Source organism: Pteropus alecto, unplaced genomic scaffold, assembly GCF_000325575.1.
Source record: "Pteropus alecto unplaced genomic scaffold, ASM32557v1 scaffold7, whole genome shotgun sequence".
NCBI classification, from domain to species: domain Eukaryota; kingdom Metazoa; phylum Chordata; class Mammalia; order Chiroptera; family Pteropodidae; genus Pteropus; species Pteropus alecto.
The window spans coordinates 5,577,890-5,586,207 of NW_006494614.1; positions in this window are offsets into that span (position 1 = coordinate 5,577,890).

The window sequence follows — 8,318 nt, forward strand, 5'->3', positions numbered from 1 at the left end:
AATAGCACTGGAGTAATTCAATAATTTCCAAGGCAAATGAATAATTATTTATTCTAGCAAGTTTCCATTCAAGCTACTCTACAAAAAGATTGGTTCCAGCTTTCTAGTCTTATTTCCCACAAATCTTCACATATATAATTCATAATGAATAATTCTAAATTCTACTGATAGACCTCAAGGTTTCCCTCAGCTGTGTCTTTGATCATGCCTTTCCTTGGACAACCTTTCTTTTGCCTATACAAATGAAGGTACTATGACATTTACCCAATTTTTAAGGCTAATCACCTCAAGCCTCTTTTCCCTTACTAACATTTCCCTATTTTAGATTTTGTCAACTCTCGCTTGGGCCTAATATTTACTGATCCTGACTATAGTGTAGTATTATGCAGAATAATCACTGTTGCCTAGGTGTTTTATCAGTATAATAAGTTTTTTACTTTGTTACTCCCTTGATTAAAATGTTCCAACTACAGAAAAAAATTGCAGAGTGCTTAGAATGCCATAAAGTCATTCATAATTCTAGCCAACACATATGTATAGTCTCATGTTCTAAAATGCTCTGACTGGAAGTCTCCTACTGTATTAATCCTGAATTACTTATAATTTTACTTTATGTGTCTTGCTATTGCTTATCTCATTTCTGCCTAGTGCCTACTGTCTCCATTTCTGCAACTGAAGAATGCTTTATTAAATTTTCAAAATACAAATCCGTGGTAGGTAGAATTCTAAGGTGTTCTCTAAAATCTGTGCTCTCAGTCTAAATATCTTGTATAATCGATAAGACTTGGGGATATGATGAATTTTATTCCCATGATTTGATTGTGTGACTTTAAGAAAGGGAGCTTATCTTTCAGTGACCAGGCTCTAATTAGCTAAAATCTTAAAAGAGACCAGACTTTTCCTGAAAAAAGGAGACTCAAGCATGAGAGAACTTCAACATGAGGGAGATTCTCCTTTGCTGACTTTAAAGTTGGAGGAACAATATGGCAAGAAATACAAGTGATCTCTAAAAGCTTAGCTTGGCACCTGGCAAGCTGGCAGTGAAATAGGACTTCAGTCCTACAACTGCAGGAACTGAATTTTGCCAAACCCCATGAGCTTAGAAAAGAATCTCAAACTCTACATAAGAACAAAGCCTGGCTAATACCTTTATATTAGTATTATGAGATCCTGAACAAAGAAATAGTTATGACTTGATTTCTGATCTGGAGATACCATGAGATAATAAGTGAGTATTTTTTTTAAGCTACTAAATTTATGGTAATTTTTATATAACAGTAAAAAACTAATATAAATTTCAATATCATTTTGCAGGAGACATTCTCTCCATCCTAAAACTGGATTAAATGCCTATCTTTTGCTTTCCTCCCAATTACCATTTCAATATCATAGTCTTTGAATGAGGCATATAACATTCATAATTAACTTGAACTGAATAATGAAAAAACGAAGTATTGCAGATGTTTTTCTATGCATACAGATTTTGATGCATACAGAAAAAAAGTTATTTTCCAAGTTTTTTAGCAAAAAGTTTACTACTGATAGCAATGATCCTACTAACACCCAAATTTTGGTTTCTAATACCATTTTCCAATAAAAAGAATTATAGCTTCTAGGAAAAATGGCTGATTCTAGAACTGGGGCAGGAAATATGCAAGAGGATCTTGAAGCATCTTATATTTCAAAATTAAGATGCAAATAAACAAATAAAAAAATAAGAGAAAACGAAAGGAACAATGATGAGTTTAAGTCAAATGGGTAGAAGAGCCTACTGAAAGAGGCCCCTATGTTCTAAACTGAAACAGCTGAAGCAACAAAACAACAAAAATAAAAGTAGTATTGGATTATGCTCATAGCATAAAAGTCCATTATCCACATTATATAAATAAATTATTGATTGGATAAATAAATGTCGGGGATTGGATTGATGTCCCATGGAGAAGAATTCCAAATACTCCACCGTTAAGAAGGAAGTACATAATTCTTGATTCCTTAAGTGGAGTGATTTGTTTGTTTTCAAAAAATCATGTATGGAAAGGGTTAAAAAAAAAAAAAGAGTAACTTTATACTGGAGAATTTGACAAACATTACCTAAGCCAGCTGAGCAAAGTCAACATCACAATGATGCTATGGTGATAGTATGTACCCTGGGTTTGATGTGATGAAAATTACACTTTACATCTGCGATTGTCCTCCCGAAATATATTTAACCCCAGTCTTATGAGGAAAGCAACACATAATTTCCAAATGAAGGATATTTTACAAAATATCTGACCAGCCTTCCTCAAAATTGTCGAGGTCATCAAAAACAAGAAAAGTGAGAGACTGTCACATCTGAGAGGTGCTTATTATGACTATATGTAATGTGAAATCCTGGATGAGATCCTGGGACAGAATACAAACATTAGGCAAACTAAGAAAACCTGAATGAAGTGTGGGTTTAGTTAATAAGAACATATCAGTATTGTTCATTGTGATAGGTTTCCCACATTAGTGTTAGAAGTACCTAAAAGGAAAATTTGGATGTAGGATATGGGATAACTCTATAAATTATCTTTGCAATTTTTCTGTAAGTCCAACCCATTCTAAAATTGCAAAAAATTTTTTTAATTGCAAAAATTTTTTTAAATTGTGAAAAATATTCATTATTCATTATAATATGAGGAGTGTGAGATGATCAAACTAGAGAGAGAGTATCAATCTTTATTTGCATATGAAGATACTATACATAACTAAAGAAATTTTCAGCAGATCAGACTGCCTATGGATTCTTAAATTCTTGCAGGCTGTGGTTTCCAGACGACAATGTGGCTACAAATTTTTTGCCAGAAATTTGAAAGATGCTTTTGCCAATATTTCATTGACGTGTATTTAAATTTAATTCAGAAATATCTGGATCAGATATATTTTGTTTTTAGTGTTTGTTTTACAAATGGCAGGAAAAGGAGACTATCTGCTTTCTATTGATGAAAAAACATTCATCGAAATGCTAATAACATCCTAAAGGTTTAGCACTTACAATCCTTAAAGTACATAAGACAATTCAACTGTAAGAAATACACAATTTAAAATAAGCTTTTCCTTTGGTTTATGTTAGAATCTATATGTATAGCCAGTTTTATTAAAATGTCTTTAAAATTTGTTTCTTGAGAAAAAAAATGACACTTGTTTAAACAGTTTCATTACATTTAAAATATATATGTGATAAAGATAAATGCTGGATACACAGTAGTCCTTTCAATATTGAGATAATTAAATAATTATTATTAATATTTATTTGTAAAAAGAAGCATCCACCAAACTTGAACACAGCTTGTTCTGACTTGCAATGCTTTTAAAACACAATAAAATTTGTTTCAACCTTCACCTTTCAGTATATCCAATTTCTGTCTTCCTGCTATTATTCTCAGAGGATCAGTCAGTTTCATCTCCCACTTGTCTACCATACATAAAGTCTAATACTCTGACTGTGATGATGAACTAAATTGATACTCAGCTGTGACAGAAGTCATATATAATACACTTCAAAATATCCTACACACTGACTTGTGAAATAAAGGGAACTTTGTTTCTGTACCTGAGAGCATGGATAAATTAATATACAGTAACACTGAAACTGGTACTGAACATACATTTTCAATAATGGTAAGTGTATATTTACAGTTTTGTATAAAGGGGAGGATCCTATACCACAAGAAATAATTTTCTTCTCAGTCTCCCAAAGTCATATGTCCTTCTGTTATATTATCTATAGTGGCACAGCCATCAATTCTCCCTTTCACATTTGACATATGGAAGTTATTTTAGATTCCTCTCTCACCCCCTCTTGCAGGTATGGTTGGTTACTAAGTAAAGTTGATTATATTTCTTAGAGATTAGAAATTAGGAAAACTTGGGGTTCCATTGCCTGACATTTTGATAGGATTATGCAGGGACACAGAAATATCTTAAATATGTCTTGGCAGAATCACCATCCTGCCCCCATATATTCCTGGTTGGAGATTGACTAAGAATAATGAAAAATGGAATAAAAAGTACCCTTTTATTTTTATTTTATTTTATTTTTTGTAGCAGAAATGCCACTAAGTAAACTCAGTTCCGGTGAACTGAGCTAAAACATATGACTTAGCACAAAAAGTACACTTTAGGCAATATAATTTACTGTGCTTCTTCACTCAGGAACATAATCTTAAGGCTAATAATAATACATTTACTTTGCAGTTACTCTTTCATGCACCTCTGATCTCTCACAGTTGTCAACTCCTCAGTAGCTGGAACAGCTATGGAATTTAGACGATGCCCACAGACCCACAAAGATACCATAGGGTTCCAAGTATTTACGCCCCAAAACTAATATCCAGGTGAGAGGCACCCCATTATGCTAAAAGCTGGTAGACAACTACCTGGACCACTGAAGGTGAAAAGATGTAAATCTCACTCCCTTTCTCCCTTTTACCTGTTTTCTGTATCCTTATCATCACTATAAGAATCCACAGAAACAGTTTATCACTTCTAAATCAGGTTCAACAAAATCATTCTTTTATCATAAACTTTCTAATCTTCAAAGATGTCTCATATGGGGAAAATAAATCTATGTTGAAGAAATCGCTGCCTCACCTCATGATACACTATCTCCTGCTCTGGCACCTAAAACTCTGAAACTTGTATTAGATCGCAAAACAATGGTGAATGTCTAACACCAAACTTAGAAACATAAAAAAGCAAGATAATTTTTTATAGGAGGCAAATTCTGAGAACCTCTAGTGCTACTTAGTGAATGTGTTTTTGAGTAGGAGGAGTTGGCCTCTCTCTTTGATCATAATCTTAATTAAATATTCAGGTCATATCTTGAAAATGACCACAACAAAGTTTTATATATTGGTTAGGCTTTTGTTCAACAGCTCGGAGTTATCCCGTTCTATACCCAATAATTATCTCTGGATATGGACTATAGGTTTTGCACTTGGCTTTGCAGAGTCTTCATGTATCAATTTAATTTGGTAGTTTTAATCCAGATGAACTCATTTATTACTAATTCTTAAATTTCACAAAACTTTAAATTCCTTTCTTCGGAAATTGGCGCATTATTTCATGATGCCTGATAATAGCCATAAAATACATTTAATAAATGAGAATAGGTATATAAAACTACTAAATATTTATCTTGGATTACAGAATTGGTAGTGTTGCTATTAACTAAACCGACAATACAGAAAGAGCAATAGCTGATGTTAAAAATTTATTAGTTCAATGTTTCACTTATTGAATTTGAAGTATATAGAGAATTAAATATTACCCAGGAATAAATATCATCAAAATGAAAAGATGTATGGTATAGTATATCCACTTATCAGAAATAACTTAGAGATTAAAAATATAAATAAAGATGCACAGATATAACACCATGTTTCTAGTGTAATAGGCTTAATATTAAGTACTTATAACTACATTATTCAAATGTTGCCAGGTGATTACGTGTATAGCCAAAGTTGAGAATCATGGGTATAGATTTTTTAAAAGCACAGATATAAAGAAAGAGTTAGTGTTCAAATACATGGAAGGAAAGTTAGGAGAGAGTGGAACTCTCGATGACGAGGAAAAAGTAGGTAAATCTTCAGAAATCAGAGTAAGATGTAAAAAGAGCAGGAGCTGTCCATTGAATTTTGCAATATAAAACCATATTTTGCAATAAAAACCACTATCATCCTGAAAATACTGTTTTCAGCATCAACAGTTGAAGAATAAGTAAACGGCAAAGCATGATTTAATTTTTGGCAACCTAGTAGAATGGAGAAACTGGAAAAAAAGAAAAAACTTGGTATAAAATACCTAAAATTCCATTTAAAATACATAAGATATATCAGAGCTGAAGTGGCAATGGAGTTAGAGAAAATCTCAAAGGTCAAACCTAAAAGGATGAAGCCTCAGTCTGGCACTTTTCCTGGGGGAATATACTGCTTGGTTTCCTAAAGCTCAGGTTGTTAACAGGCTCGATGCAGAGGAAAAAGTAAACATCTAAAGGTCCTGGCCAAATGAAAACCTCAATATAAATCTGGAATCACTGTAAAACAGGTTGCACAACAAGAGGCTAAGGAAGGAAAAACAAATAAGCAAACTACCATACTAAAAAAGATATTAAAATTTTTCGTGTCTTATTCTTAGTCCTGGAGGAGGAAAATAACCAAGGAAGGAAAAAAATGACCAACTTGAAAAACGACTGGGTTTGAAATTTATTTCTACTGAAGTGAAATTTGCATAACATAAAATTAACCATTTTAAAATGTACAATTCAGTGGCATTTAGTACATCCACAACGTTGTACAACCACCTTCTATATCAAGTTCCAGAACATTTTTATCACCCCCCAAAAAAATCCCATACCAGTAAAGTCACTCCACATTCCTACCTTACCCTGTTCCCTAGCAACCACTAACCTGCTTTATATACTATGGATGTACTTCTTCAGGATATTTCATATAAATATAGATATTTAATATAAATCATAGAATGTGTGACCTTCTATGTCTGTCTCCCTACATTTAGCATGTTTTCATGTTCATCCACATTGTATCTTGTATTAGTATAACTTCCTTTCCATGATGGAATGCTATTCCGTTGTTATGTATATGTCACATTTTGTTTCTTCATTCATCCATTGTTGGAAATGTGGGTTGTTTCCACCTTATAATTATTGTGAATAATGCTGCTATTAGCATTCATACAGTACAGTATTTGTATATCTGTGTTCAATTCTGTACTGTGTTCAGTTGTGGACTTGTGTTCATAGTACTTGTGTATGTTATATAATTTTAAAATAGATTTCCTTATTCTGTAGATTGTCTTTTTACTTTCTTGATATTGTTCTTTGATATATAAAAAGTTTTAATTTTGATGAAATTTATTTTATCATTTTTCTTATCGATTTATGTATCATTCTTCCTTTGTTGTCCATGCTTTGATGTCACATCTAAGAATCCTGTGCCAATTACAAGAATTCTTACTCTATTTTCTTCTAAGATTTTATGTATTAGCTTTTATATTTAGGTCATTGATTCATTTTGAGTTATTTTAACTAATAGAGTGAGATAGTTCCAGTTACATTCTTTTGCGTGCGGACATCCGGTTACTTCTTCACAATTTTTTGAAAAGACTATTCTTTGCCCATTGAATGATCTTAATACTCTTCTTAAAAATCAATTAGCAAAAGATGACTGGGTTTACTTATGAAATTTCAATTCAATTCCATTAGATTATATGTTCATGTTTATTACCTCATTACCTCACTGTTTTGATCACTGAAGTTTTACAGTAATTTTTAAAATCAGGAAAAACAAGTCCTCCAACTTTCTTTTTCTTTAAAGATTGTTTCATGTTTGTTTTGGTTAGTCTGAGTCCCTTAAATTTCTGTATTGTGTATTTATAAAAGTAATATCATGCCATCATGTAAAGGAAGAAACTATTGATACATTCAAAAAATGAATCATTATCACGATCATCATGTAGAGCAAAAAAAAAGTCAGAAAAGATTTTACAAATTATTCTGATTCATAAAAATGGTATACAAAAATCATTAACATACTGTCTCAAGCTAAATGAAGAAATGTATACAAAGCAGCACATTATGAAAATTTGGATTTAGTGCAGAAATACAGACTACTTCAATATAAAAAACTCCATCAATATAATTTCATGCATTATTTGACAACCAAAACAAAACAGTTCAATAGATGCAAAAAATGTTTGCAAAAGTTCAAACTTCATAACTGTCTTTTTCTTAATCTGATAAAGGATAAATCCAAAAAAATTATGCCAAACATAAAGTGAAAATTTAAAAGTTAAAAACATTAACTCAAAAATCAGGAATGAGACAAGGATGTTTTCATTTCCTATGTTTTATGAGACATTCTATTCAAAAAAAGAAAAATTAGGTTATAATAAATGTCTTTATACAAAGAAGATAAAATTATCTCTGTAAAAACATAGTAACACATTTTGGAAAAATATTAGAATCACTAAGACGGTGTATTGAGATTGTTATATTAAACTAATATATAAGCCAAAAATATTTAGGAGATTAAAGTTAAAAATGGTATTATGACAGCATCAAAATTTAAAATATATCGAATTAACTCTAACAAATACATAATAGCCCTTTATAAAAAAAATAAAAAAATATAAAATATCTTTAGTAAAAATAATGACCAAATAAGAACTCCATGAGTAGGAAACATTAAGAGATTTAAAGAATCTTAACAAGCTAATTAAAAAATACATATATGTTATATGTCATATAATTATATATTTAATTATATATGATA